We start from the raw sequence: 13492 nt of genomic DNA, 5'->3' as shown, positions 1-13492 counted from the left end.
AACTCCAGAAACTCCAGCTCATTGGGGCCACCATGGTAACAACTTATCACAGAGTGTGCCAATTCTTGGTACCTTTGGGAACTGCTATCATTTTTCCACTTCTACATTTTGTATTAGCCAGAAATGTAATACCGATGTTTCCTAAGCATTCCCCTGGCTTAAGAAAAACCACAGGAAGTCAAAAAAGGTCTATGGGGGGGGGGGGGATTACTCTGAATAAATAAAATCAGGAAAACAGAGTTCTTGTTTAAACAATTGTCGTGGAACCCCAGGGGAGCAAGAGGCCCATGTGTAACTGAAGGCAGCTACATCACAGATGAAAATCTGTGATGGTGGCTGACAATGAAAAAAAAAAAATCCCCAAATAAGCTTATAGACATGTCCAAGAGAGTGGAAGCATCGCAGATTAGCGAGGTTCACTGAAGAGCTAATGCTTTTCAGGTTGAGTCAGAAATGCTCAGAACCTTTGTAAGCAGAGGTTCAACTAGAATCTCAAGATTTCCCTTTGAATTTGAATGAAATTTTATGTTTCCCAGCGACAAGATTCTTAAATGTTGGTGTGGATGATACTTGAAAGAACTGAGTTAGAACCCCAAGCCATGACTGGGCCAACAGAAGGAGTTGCTGAGGCCACAGGGGCCCATGTTTGAGCTGTTGCCACGTTCCCAAACCAGGTGAAGAGCTGCGTCTTAAAAAACAAACACACAAACAAAACCCTCAAGACACAGAGAGTTAAATCACCTGAAGGTCACAGGTCACACCTCGTCAGTGTGGGAAACAGAATTTACAACCAGATCTGCCTGTTGTTTTTTAAATTGATTTGTTGAGTAAGAAATTAAAGCATTCATTTTCTCATCAGTTTTCTGAAACTGGGAAATATAGAACCAAAGGGGGGAGGGATGGACCAAAAACACAGCAAAAACAACACAGGTAAGAACTTTGAGAATTCTTCTAAGCCTTGAGCTGAGTTAGAAAATAATTTTAAATAAAATGATGATGGCTCTCGAAATAACTAACAAAATCAAATACCAAATCTTTAGATTCTGAATATGAGCATGCCCCTCCCCCCGCTAGATGTCTGCTAAAGAATAATGGTTAAAGCAACAGCCTTCTTGTGTATTTCAAGTGATTCCTTTACAGCCCCCAGAGTTAAAAACAAAGACAAAATCTCGTTAGTTTCAATATTGTCAAACAATTCATGCTATATAGTCTTTAACGCTTTGCTTACTTCCAATAGGAACCTCCCCAACTGCGCATTGATTAAGGAATTTAAGCCAGAAAAACTAATAAGGTCTGTTTTGTTGATCCATTTGGCATCCTTTTCAAGACCTTGATACTAGTTGAGAACTGCTCAGTTGTGTGCAATGTCCTTGAGAGGTCCCCACACACAGACTTTCCACCAACGAAGGCGGTGAGGAGGCAATCTTGCTGTTAGACGCTGTTGAAGGCTCTGGCGTCCTCTCTTGTTGTTTGTTTCAGCACTGGCTTTTCTTGCCAGTGAGGAAAATGACTCAATGCTTAGCGCTGCTGAATTAACACGGAGCACACCCCTGGGATGCAGAAGCAGGAGGCGAGATGCTAGGACTATTGGGCAGCCTCTAGTCACCAGCTTTCTTGGAGCTCTGCTAAGCTGAAATGGCCAATTTTGGACTCAGTAACTTTGGCAAGTAGTGGAAAGTTTGAAAAATGGCCAGAAAAGAGTTATGAAATTTATCAAAAGGCCAAGGAAACGAGCCTTCGGGGAAATCTAGAGGAACTAAAGCTGTTTGTTTCATAAGAGAGAAATATGTGGTGGGATTTAAGTTCTGTCTTCGTTTCTGGGTGGACCTATTTCAGCATTAGGGCACCCTCGATGAAGGGAATTGAGTCTCAAAACTAGGGTGCCCAGAAGAGCCCTCGGTTCCAGAACAGCCTGCCAGGGAGAGGTGTTAATTTAAAAAATAGGGTAGAAGCATCTTTTATGTGAATATACTCAACCATCATGACCCTGTTTGGGGAACCTGAATTATCCACAGAGTCGGATGAGATTCAGACACTCAGCCATAAGGATACACTGCCCCATCTCCGGGTCCTTCCTTTTCCTTTCCAGGGACTTCTTCAAGCGGAATGGGAGGATGTGAGCATCTGGAAGTCCTGTCCTCAAGGAGCACAGCACCCAGGAATCTGGAGGAAACTGAAGTTCAGGATTCAAGCAGAGCAAGGGTGACATCCACTCCTGCCACTTTATCTGTTGCCAAGTGCTGAATTCTTACTTTTCGGGGGCTCTGTTGTCTCAGTTGCTGCAGGATCGTGGGCGAGAAATGCCTCAAAGGCAGCAGGTCCTCCATAAACCTTGGTTCCTCACCCTTCAGGGGACTCAGCAGGGCAGCTGGAAGGGAGGAAACTGGGAAGGATACTTAGCTGACTCACAAAAGAGATTGAAGGTTTGATAGCAAAACTTGGCATTTTGAAAATGCCGACTTTCCCCACCTTTTATGATAAGACAGGAATGTTAGGCCTGCCCGTCACCTAGCTGGCCTAGAGGCCTGTGGCTGCTACAGCTCTACGCAGGTGGAGGAGGTCTCTTTGAGAAGACAAGTTCCGCCCACTCCCACACTGTTCCCACCAAGGCAAGCGGATCTCTTTCCTTCCCTCTCTCCCTGCCATTCTTCTGAAGAGGCATCTCTCTCTCTCTCTTTCTTTCCCCTCCCCCCCCTCCTCTTCTTTCTCCTCTCTCTTCCCTCTCCTCCCCCCCTCCGCCCCCGTCTCTGTATCTCTCCCTTGCTCCCCAGTACCCTCCCAACACCCTCTTCCTCAATAAAACTCCATACTCTGCATGGTACATTTTCCTCCCTCAGTCCCCCCGCCCGCAAGTGCCCTGGTCACTCGCTCCATATCTTACACCGACAATGTATAAAACTACTCTCAAATCAGCTGAGCAAATCATTGCTCCAGGAGGCTCAGCTGAACCGGTAGAGCAAGGGCTTCCTCGCGGCCAGGTTGGCTAGGCACAGGTCCACGTGGTTGCCCCTGTTTTGCCGATGAGGAAACCAAGGCTCCGAAAGGTCGAAGGATTGCTTTCTTGCTGTTCGGATCACTTGCTGTTGACCTGTGAGACTGGACCTGAAACCCAGGTTCCTTCCAGTCCCAGCACCTCAGAGAGTAACGAAAAGAGAGAAGTAACAGGACTCAGGCACACACGAAGAGTTGCGAGATATGTTGATCACATTCTGATGCTCCCGAGACTGCCAATCAAGTTTGCTTTGAATCAGAGGGCGAAGCTAACCACTAACTGACCAAAATTAGCCTTAGAGGTTTTGGAGGCCTGAGGACAGATAGACACAGGAAGTAGTAGGGCGGGCCTTAGAGAGAGTTTCGATCTTTTTGGATGGGGGAAAGTGAGAACAGGAGGTCACTGGTTTCTTCTCTGCCACTTCTCTGATCACTCAGGTTCTTGCCCCAGTATCTGACTCGATAGTTTATTGATAAAGAATAATTAGATAAACGAATCAAAGAGTCATTCAAGGGCAAAGTCCTACTTAATATCTAAAGCTACCACATCATAGGATCCAGAGAATCACATCCCTGGACTCCGGTTGGCAGACTGTGTTACCACCTGTAAGCGTCATTACAAAGTTGTACCAGGCTGCCGACTGGAACACCACGCAAGAGGTCTCTAGGAAGGGAGGCTGCTTCCTCCTTCCCTGCCTCAGATCTCCTCTCTTTAAGCGGATTCCTGAGGGCACAGGACTAGCTCCCTCTGCCTCTGACACAGCAGCAAGAGTGTCACTTGATTTACGCTGTCCCCAGCTTGTGCCAGCATGCCTCCCACACACAAACAGCATTCCACCGGCTTAAGGCACACAGGTAAGAACAGGGCAAATGACTCACCATGGAGCAGTTCCAACCTGGGGCCACTCGCCTTTCTTTCCCCAGTCACTTGGTTAATAGCTTGTGTTACCAGGGATATTTATAGACAACAAATTGAGCCGCAAAGCGGCGGCCGAGCCCATCCCATTTAAAAGGGGGCCCATTCATCCCGCTGCCTCTTCATGCCCGGCTGCCAAAGTGCTTGCCTGAGAACACGCTATCAAACTTTGTGTAAGATATATTTTTATTTTGGTTGCATCGACTGAGAGAGGAGTCGCTGAAGAATGGGCGCGGTGGCGTTGCTGGCTGTGTTCTGGCTATTGTAGCCTATCACACACGGAATGAAGCACAGAACCCGGCCTCATCCAATGCCACCCTCCCACGCACACATCCCCTTGCCCACCACTAGCTTCTGCTGTCTCCCATCTGTCACCTGCCTCCAGCCACTGACCCTCCCGGCGCTCCCAAGACAAACTAATGGGCAAGCATCTCAGGCTTGTACCTGCTTTCTGGAATTCTAGAACTCTCTTTGCATCACTCTGTCAGCTTGCTCAGATGTTCTATTGGCAAAGAGGTCTTTTCTGACTCCTCCATCAAAGTGGCACCTCGGTCACTGCATCCCCCTAGGTTGCTTTAGTCTTCCCGACTGTGGAACCTCTGCCCACATGTCTGTAGGTGGCTGATGCATGAGTAGCGTCCTCCACTGAGCGGAGGAATTTGTTTCCTCCCTTTTCCTAGCATTTATGTGTTTGCCATTATGCTACACCTATGTTTATTTTACTCAGTCCAATGTAGATAGATGTGCAGGAGCACACATGCGCACGCGAAGTGTACCCATATGTCCACAGCCACAGCTCCCACACCAAAGCGTAGTCAGGCTCATAGCAAAGTCAGAATGGAGTGCAGCTGGATGAAGCACCATTGTGAAGCCAAGGCTAATGTTTTAAAAGTCTGATGAGTACAGTTAAAAGTTGTATTGTCCCATTGTATGTCGGCCTCACCATAGGCTAGAAATAAAATTCAAATTTTTAATTGGTAGTTTATCAGTAAAACAGCAGGCTCTGACAACAGTGCTCCTTTATTTGATGTAGAAGAAACTACAGTGTAAAACAGAGAAATTAGAAGGTGAACTACGTAGTTACCAATTATAATGACAATTATAATGACATATCTAACCACCTAAGAAGGTAGCCATAGACCCACTGTTTCCGACAAATATTTGGGTCTTAAACTTATACAGAAGCACACTCCAAAGAGTAAAACATTCAGAGAATGTTCCATTAACCAAAACAGGCATCATGGACATGAGGACAGTATCCCAGAGACCTTCCGCACTGGCTCCTGGAAACTGACCGTGCAGCTCACAGCGCCCCACAGGGCTGGGTTTCATGTCTCTGGGACTAATTTGCTCTCAGCTAACGTTCTCTCTGTATATACCTCAAGCTGGCTTTCCTCCTGGACATTTTTATTAATAAATAATCATCTTGTTTGCACCCAAGCACCCCTTTTTTACACCCCTCTTCTCCCCTTTCTGAGGGAAATCTCTATCTTCAAACTCAAGCCAGCATGTCCCAAATTTATCCAAGGTGTTCACAGATAGTCACCAAATTTAAACCATTATTTATGTATCTAGCAATAGGAATAATGCCTTCAAACGGCCTCTTTCCATTTCCCACTGATAGGCATGCACTCAGGGCCCCAGGGAGTCGTTCAGTGCAGAAACTGAGTCTGAGTTGAGCTCCGTGCTTTTGGAACTTTTCTGAACAGAACCCAGTCCTTTTCCTCTAAAAATTCTCCTAAAACCATTAAAGATGATTCTTTGTAGCCATGCACACAAGACACTATAGTCTAGTATTTGAACACAGACATCAATGTTTAACAAGATTTTATAGCCCCCGCATACATTTTTGCAAATGCTATTATATAGCCGGTGAGTTTTTGCAAAGCTGTAGCTGTAGTCGGTTGACACAAAGAAATTATGGTGGCAGGGGAGTCAACAAAGCACAAAATGTTTACCCACATCTGCCTGCTTTCTAGGAACTGCCTCTGCCCAGTTCCTCCCACCCGAACAGATCTCACAGGAAATGCAACGTCTCCACACAGTGAAACCTCTGTCCACATGCCTGTAGGTGACTGATACGTAGGTAACATCCTCTGTTAAGTGGGGGTAATTAGTTCCCTCCCCCAAATGTATATCCATCTCTAAAATACCTTAAGTAAATGTTGTCGTTTAGAGAAGGTAGAGACAGACAGGGTGTGACCGTGGTGACAGCCCCATCACTAGTCCTCTTCCTCTGGGACAGCTTTATGTCTCACTTGGGAGTCTGCGGGTTTCCCTGTCACCCACCACTCGGTTCTCCCCATTCTCCCTTTTCTGTGAGTTTTGGCCAGAATCTGTTTCTCTTCCCTTCAAATCCACTGATAATGCTGCGTCAAAGACAGCAGGGAGCAAATGCTAGCATGTGTAGCCCACTCACGGGCCATTTCCTGAGGTCTTTCTTCCTCTGTGTTTGTAGCTGACAAGAGGCACAGTTTCCAAGGGAAGAAAAGAGCCTTGTTCTAGAGAGATGAAAGGAATTTAGGTTTTTATCAGTCCATCGGATCCTGATTGCTTTTTAAGTGCTTTCAAATTGTACTCTTCTCAAATTCCAAAATATATATGAGTACATACACACATATGTGTATACATACATATACATGTACACACATATTGTTTTTTTTTTGTTGTTGTTTTTGTTCCTGAGGGAAGTATTTCAGGTGGCTTATTCTATTTGATTGTAAACAATATTAGGTCCTCTTGAAGTTCACAACCATCAAGGCCTGACACTGGGATTGCATCTCAAAAGGAGAGTTCTGGTCTTTACTTTGGTGGGAGTAGAAGACTGTCAGAACTCAACAATAGTTTAACTGTTGCACACATTCATCTCCGACTGACTTTAAATGAAAGAATCACTTTCTGAGAAATAAACCAACACACACACACACACACACACACACACACACACACACACCTGAACAAGGAACTAGCATTAGAGGAGATCCATTGGAAGGCCATGAAACTGAAAAACAAGAGGTTCTTTCCTATGGGCACAGCCGCATACCTCTGTGTGCACGCACACGTGTGTGCATGCATGTGTCCACAGGTTCCACAAACAACCTGGGATTAAAAATCTTCCTAAGTGTTCAGTGAGTGAAGGTGCTTGTTCTGCAAACCTGGCACTTTAAGTTTGATCTTGGTACCTATGTCGTGATGATGGAGGTTGTCCTCTGACCCCCATACATGTGCCTACATACACATACACACATCACACACACAACAATAATAGATTAAAACATTTTTAATTCAAAAATATTTTTAAAAACCACCAAAACTAATTCTTATTTAAGGCAGCATGGTATAACATCTATACACATAGTCTCTTTGTGTTAGGCACTATGTGCTTTAGCTAGAGAGGGTGTAAATCTCAGAAGACGATATGATGATATGATGGGCTATGTGTGTGCAATACCCCCATTTTACACAGGAGACCTACATAGCCCATCACTTTGGTATCCTTGGGAATCCTAGAACCATTTCTCTCATGGATACCGGGGGATAATTGCTCAAACAAAATGCTGTAAAAATGTCTGTGTCCTTCAATTTTCACCTCAATTTTTGTTGTTGCTATTGTTTTTCGTTTTTCAAGACAGGGTTTCTCTGTAGTTTTTGGAGCCTGTCCTGGAACTAGTTCTTGTAGACCAGGCTGGCCTTGAACTCACAAAGATCCAATCTATCTTCATTTTTTTTTTTTTCGAGACAGGGTCTCTCTGTGGTTTTGGAGCCTGTCCTGGAACTTGCTCTTGTAGACCAGGCTGGTCTCGAACTCACAGAGATCCGCCTGCCTCTGCCTCCTGAGTGCTGGGATTAAAGGCGTGCGCCACCACCGCCTGGCCTATCTTCATTTTTTAAAACGGGGGAATTGAGATTAAACATAGATATAGTTTCCCAAGACAGCCCAGCTAGTTAAATCACAGCGGCTGACTCAGAAATCAGTCAGTCTGATGGAAATGCACTCTCTTCGTCCCATGGCTAACTTTGTTGATTGTGAGTTGTGCTTCTACACAGAGCGGTCCTGCTGTCTCACCTCGTGGACGCTCTGCTCTGTCCTCACAACCTCCTCACACTTATCCCGACTGAAAACTAAACTTCAGACCCAGTTTTCATCCACCCAGAGGCCTGTCATGGAGTTACAGATAATTTCCTCCACAATGAGAACTCAGCCTAGTCTGAGAGAGTGTACACATTCTCGTCCTGTGTTCCGTACACACGGGTGTTTTCTTTTGGGGGGGAATACTTTGTGTTCCACACACGCGGGTGTTTTCTTTTGTGGGGGAACACTTTATACTTCCAGGATGCATGTGTATGTGTTTTTGTTTTCTTCCCATTCCAGGAAATGGAAAATTGCTAGCTTTTGGAGTTGGGAAAACGTCTTTTAAGAATTCTCTCTCGTCCTCAAAATGTGTGAGTCAGAAGAAGAATGGTCATAAAATTGGGGGTGTAGACACCACAAATGATGAAAACAGGGTAGTCACCCATAAAGTATTGTTTTTGCTACTAGCGTTTGATTGATTTAAGAACATATTCACATGAACAAGCTTTAAACATTTTTTTATTAAAAAATTACAATCTGTTTTTTTTTTTTTAAGCAAAAGTTAGTAGCCAGGTATGGTGGCATGTAGGGGGAAGGGTCGCTTGTTCGCCCCGGCCGCCCAGCCACACAATAACCACTCAGAAAGCCATATTATTTACAATACTGCTTGACCAATAACTTAAGCGTATTTCTGGCTAAACTCATATCCTAAACTAGCCCATTTCTATTGATATGTATATCACCACGAGGTCATGGCCTACCAGAAAAGTTTCAGCACATTTATTTCTGGTGGTGGATCCTTGGCGTCTATCTGACTCCACCCTTCTTTCTCCCAGCATTCAGTCCAGTTCTCCCCACCTACCTAAGTTCTGCCCTATCAACAGGCCAAGGCAATTTCTTTATTCATTAATGATAATCACAGCACACAGAGGGGAGGGGACTCCCACATCAGTGGCACATGCTCTTAATCCCAGGACTTGAAAGATGGAGGTGGTGAGTTCAAGGCCAGCCTGGTCATTTCCATTACCAGGATCCAGACCAGCCAGAGCTACACGGTGAGGCCTAGTCTCAAAACAAAATGAATAAGTACATACAAAATAAAATACATTTTCTGATTATATCAAGCCTGCTTGTTTGGGCATAGAACCAAGGCCCTGAAGTGCTATCTGATCGACTACCATAATTTCAGGTTCATACTTCAGAGTGCGCTAACTTCATTCTGTGCTCAATTCTTCTAATGCCGTTGCCTATGAAAAGCTATTTCAGGCTTCCATTAGGTCTAATTTAATACTTGCCTTAAAAGGTCTCCATCACCCACTGATGGCTGACATTTTTTCTGGTAGTGCTTTATTCTTTTATTACAAAAGCATCAAAGAGAGAGTACTTTATGTGTCATTTGTACCTTGGTGTAAAAAGGTCACTCCTTGGGATGGGTAAGTTCTCTGCTGAGACGGCTTTTTACGGTAAAAATGCTTTGGGCCCTCAATGGAGACATGGTACTATCGGCACAGGGAAAGGCTTGGAATAGAGCAAGCTGACCGAAAATAAAGTGTGCCCATCTCAGTCTTGCCTTTTCAAATCCTTGTGAGCTGTAAGAAGTCGTGGCCGAAGGAGTCTTGTTAGAAATAGGTGCGAAGAAGCCGGCAGAGGGGCACGGTTGTGGGGGAGGGGCACGGAGCTAGGCGGGGTTGAACCTCCTAAGTCTCCTCACTTGGCTGCCAGCAGCAGGCAAGCACCCTGCACTTGGCCTGAGAAACGCACCTAACCTAGTTCCCAGCACATGCCGCCAAGATGCGCCTCAGGCACCGCAGAGCTACCTGGCCTGGCTACAGTTCCACGCGGCGTGCCAGCAGCTAAGGGATCTCTCCTGTTTCTTTACGGGGGAAAAAAAAATCCTAAGAATTAGATTTTAAGAAGCCGTTGGGGTGGTAATGCTAAGGAAGCTTTCGGTTTTTGCAACGGCTGCCTTGGGAGAAGATCAGCCATTCTTCATTTCTAAGAGAATGGGGGCGGGGCGGGGGGGGGGGTGATGTGGCCAGCAACCTGGGGCCTCGGATTTTATTCTGCTCTCAAATCCACCGACTCCAGCACTGGAGCACTGGCTGAGCTCTGCGGACAGCAATCCCTGCAAGGATGCCTGTGTGCAGACTATGCCACACCCCTGCATTCCCAGAGAGAAAGAAAGGAAACCTAGGCATGACCGCATTACCTTCGCTAGGTGAAAAGCCCTATAGTTCCCAGCATGCTCTGTTTCCAGCACGCTCTTCACTTATAGCCTTAATACAGCGGCGGGAGGGTTTGTAAATCCCAGACATGACTTTCCTTCCTGGAAGAAAGTTTACACACTTTCTAAGTCCTGCCTCTTCCTTCGCTTACTCAATGCTCGCTTTTGTTTGTTGTGTTTGTTTATAGGTTTTGTGAGACATTTACATAATGTATTCTGATCATATTCTTACCTACGCACCCAGCCCTTTCCTACCTAAACAACTTTGTGCCCTCTGCACTCTCTCTTTAATCCACCCAGTCCAATTTGTGCTCCTCGGATATTCTTGGAGCCTTCTGCTGGAGGGTGGTGAACCTGGAAGAGGCCATACCCAGAAAGACAGCTGACTCTCGCTCTCCCAGCATCTACCAATCACTTCTCAGCTAGCGGTTTTCATGTCTACCTTCCGCACTCTGTGCTGGGATTTTTCTGGCTAAAGCACACACACAGGTCTGGTGCGTATGAGCACAGTAGCTGTCAGTGCAGGTGAGTGTCCTGCTGTGTTTAGAAAACTGTTTCCTTATGGTTGTTATCTGCCACTCCTGGCTCCTCCAACCTTTCCACCCTCTTTCCCAGACATCCCCGAGGCTTGGCAGGAGGGTTTGTGATATAAATGTCTAATTTAGGGCTAGGAATACTGCAGTCTCTTGTTCTCTGCAACTCGATGAGTTGTAGATCTCCTGCAAAGAGCTCTTCTGTTGAGGGTTGAGAAATGTCCCAATCTATTAGGATAACGGGAAGTCACTTGTAGTCAGTTTAATACGAGGTCCAGTTAGCAAAGTTACAGTAAGAGATTCTCCCTGAAGACTTGTGCCTGCCTAGTCACAGTTTCCTTGGCCCCAACCAGGGTGCCAGGTATGTTTTTCATCTTGTAGAGAAGGACTTGAATCCAATCAGAAAGTGATTGGATACCCCCGCAACATTCACGCCACTACTGCGCCAGGGGGCATATCTTGCCAAGCTGATCGTTGATGTAGTATGTAGGGTTCACAGCTGGGTAAGGGTGATGGTTACTTTGTTCTGCCCATAGCACTCATAGCTCCTTCCAGCTATGTGAGAGCTAACCAGAGAGGATGGAGCTTCCAAGCCAGTACAGGTTTGATTTCTCCATGTTGTATAACTCCAGTGTGTGGTGTCTCCAGCAACAGGGTATCGCCGTCAAGTTCTGCAGGGTGGCCAAGAGCATCAGTGATCGTCTGTAATGTCTGAGGGGTCCATGGGACCTCACTGTCCAACAGCTTGAAAAGAGATGACCTAATAACAGATACACGGAGGGAAAGTGGAACACTTATTCACCGTCAGTGGGCGTATGAACTGGTGGAGCCATTACAGAAATCAGTGTGCAGGTTCCTCAAAAGGCTAGAAATAGATCCGCCCCATGATCCAGCTATGCTACTCTGAGGCATAGACCCAAAGGACCAATATTCTGTTGTCAAGAACCCTGCTCATCCTTTTGTCCTCTTTCTCTCTTCACAGTATCCAGGAAATGAAAGCAGCGTAGCCATTGGCTGAGGAGTGGCTAATAAAAAAGTGTGCTATATACACACAACAGAATGTTATTCAGCTATTAGGAAAAACCAAATTATGAAATTCTCAGCTGTATGATGTTTTGTAACGGTTTCCTCTGAGACAAAAATATTCCATCCTGTAGGAAGTTCCTTCCTAGCTTCAGGAGGTCCACAAAACAGATGGGATCCAGTAGGCCCCAAGAGACCAGATTCACTAGGCCCCTCCCTGCTGGAGTAACAGTAAAAGCTACAAAGAAGACTTAGAAAAGCCAAGTTGCAAGGAAGACTCTGAGAGCAGGCCAGGTGCTAGGAGGAAGCAGACCAGAGTCACCTGGAGAGGAGGCTCCAGCCTGCTGAGCTGCCTGCGGGCTGTACAGTGTGCTCCAGGCTCCCCGCTTCTGTGAGCTGACACCCATGCTGGGTGGGCTTCGGTGATGCAGCTGCCATTGAGTCATTTCTGCTCCTGGAAGTCATCCCTCACCGGTTCTCTCGTTAGTAACGCCCATCAAACCCACCGGACCACCAAGTACCACTTGGTTGGTGTCTGTCTTTCTGTGTGTTGTCCGATTCCTAGCTGAGGTCAACAGATGTGTCTGCTGAGTCTCTCCAGGAAAAGCTTCCTCACACAGCATAGGAATGAGTCACTGAAGTAACACAGACACAGGGGGACAAATGTCACATGCTCTCTCTCACCTGCGGATGGTAGCTCTGAATCTTCAGATGTGTGTTCAATGGAATGCCCACTGGGGTCAGGAAATCAGTAAGGGACCACAGAGAGAGGAGTGCTTTTAAGGGAGGGGAGATAGAATTCTGTGATCTAAAGGGTTAAAGGAGCTAGTGGAACAGAAAGGGTTAAACTGTAGTAGGAGAAGGGGGGAGGTTAGGGTGGAGGAGTCAGTACAGGGAGAGAAGCTAACACTAAAGACCTTTTCAAAAGCTGTAGAAGCCTACACTGTAGACTCTTCCTAACATACACACACACACACACACACACACACACACACACACACACACACACACGGAGGGAGGGAGGGAGAGAGAGAGAGAGAGAGAGAGAGAGAGAGAGAGAGAGAGAGAGAATTTAAATGGAGTTTTATCTTACAAAGGGGCAGCAATGACCCTCCTAGACGCCACAGGTCACAACCCACTTTGAAAGCAAACAGGAAATACTGAAGGACACACTCCTCGCCCTGCCCGCCCATCTCCGACTACAACCAGGCGTCAGTAGTTCCTCAACCATCTCTTCTCCTTTCAGCGGAGCAATCATCTTGTTTTCTAGTGATGGAGACCTTCTGCCCCACTCTTCCTACCCGAAGCTGCCCTGTCCTCCATGGTAGCTGTTAGCACATGCAGCTTTCCAAGTCCTGAAGAGGAGCAGATCTGAATTGAGACGTACTTCAGTCGCAAATAAACACCTGTTCTGAAGCATAAGGAGGAAGCGTTTGGGCAGTAGTTCTCTATTTCAATGATATATTCAAATAACAATATTGCAAAGCTCATAGCTGAAGCAAAGCAGTATTAAAATTAATTTCCTTTTAATTTGGATGCTAGATCCAACGGGCCTTGTTTTATTTCCGCCAGTCATTCCCATCCCTCGTTGTACATTAGAATTTCTGAAGAGCTTTTTAAAATGGCTTTCTGCAATCAGAGCCCTTAAACCAGGGTATCTGCGGTTGGGACTCAGCATTGGTATTTTTTATTTTTTTGAAAGCTCTCTGGTAACATTAACGTGCAGTCAGCAC

The 13492-nt window shown here is 45.9% G+C and overlaps 1 long non-coding RNA gene across 2 annotated transcripts; it reads right to left on the bottom strand.

Annotated features, from left to right (window-relative positions):
- Positions 1–306: 306 nt before the first annotated feature.
- Positions 307–2635, bottom strand: LOC126508421 (uncharacterized). Of its 2 annotated transcripts, none has more exons than XR_007593811.1 (3): positions 2253–2635; positions 2053–2173; positions 307–1613 (listed from the first exon to the last, which is right to left on the bottom strand). It is a non-coding gene; the product is annotated as an uncharacterized lncRNA (long non-coding RNA). The 2 variants fall into 2 exon arrangements; XR_007593810.1 differs by having other exon boundaries at positions 2053–2163.
- Between the last annotated feature and the right edge of the window lie 10857 nt (positions 2636–13492).

The sequence above is a fragment of the Alexandromys fortis genome, unplaced genomic scaffold (genome assembly GCF_014885135.2).
Source record: "Alexandromys fortis isolate MF-2015 unplaced genomic scaffold, M_Fortis_MF-2015_v1.1 scaffold_82, whole genome shotgun sequence".
NCBI lineage: Eukaryota > Metazoa > Chordata > Mammalia > Rodentia > Cricetidae > Alexandromys > Alexandromys fortis.
Note: the sequence above shows the minus strand (reverse complement) of the source record. Positions and strands in the feature narration are given on the sequence as shown.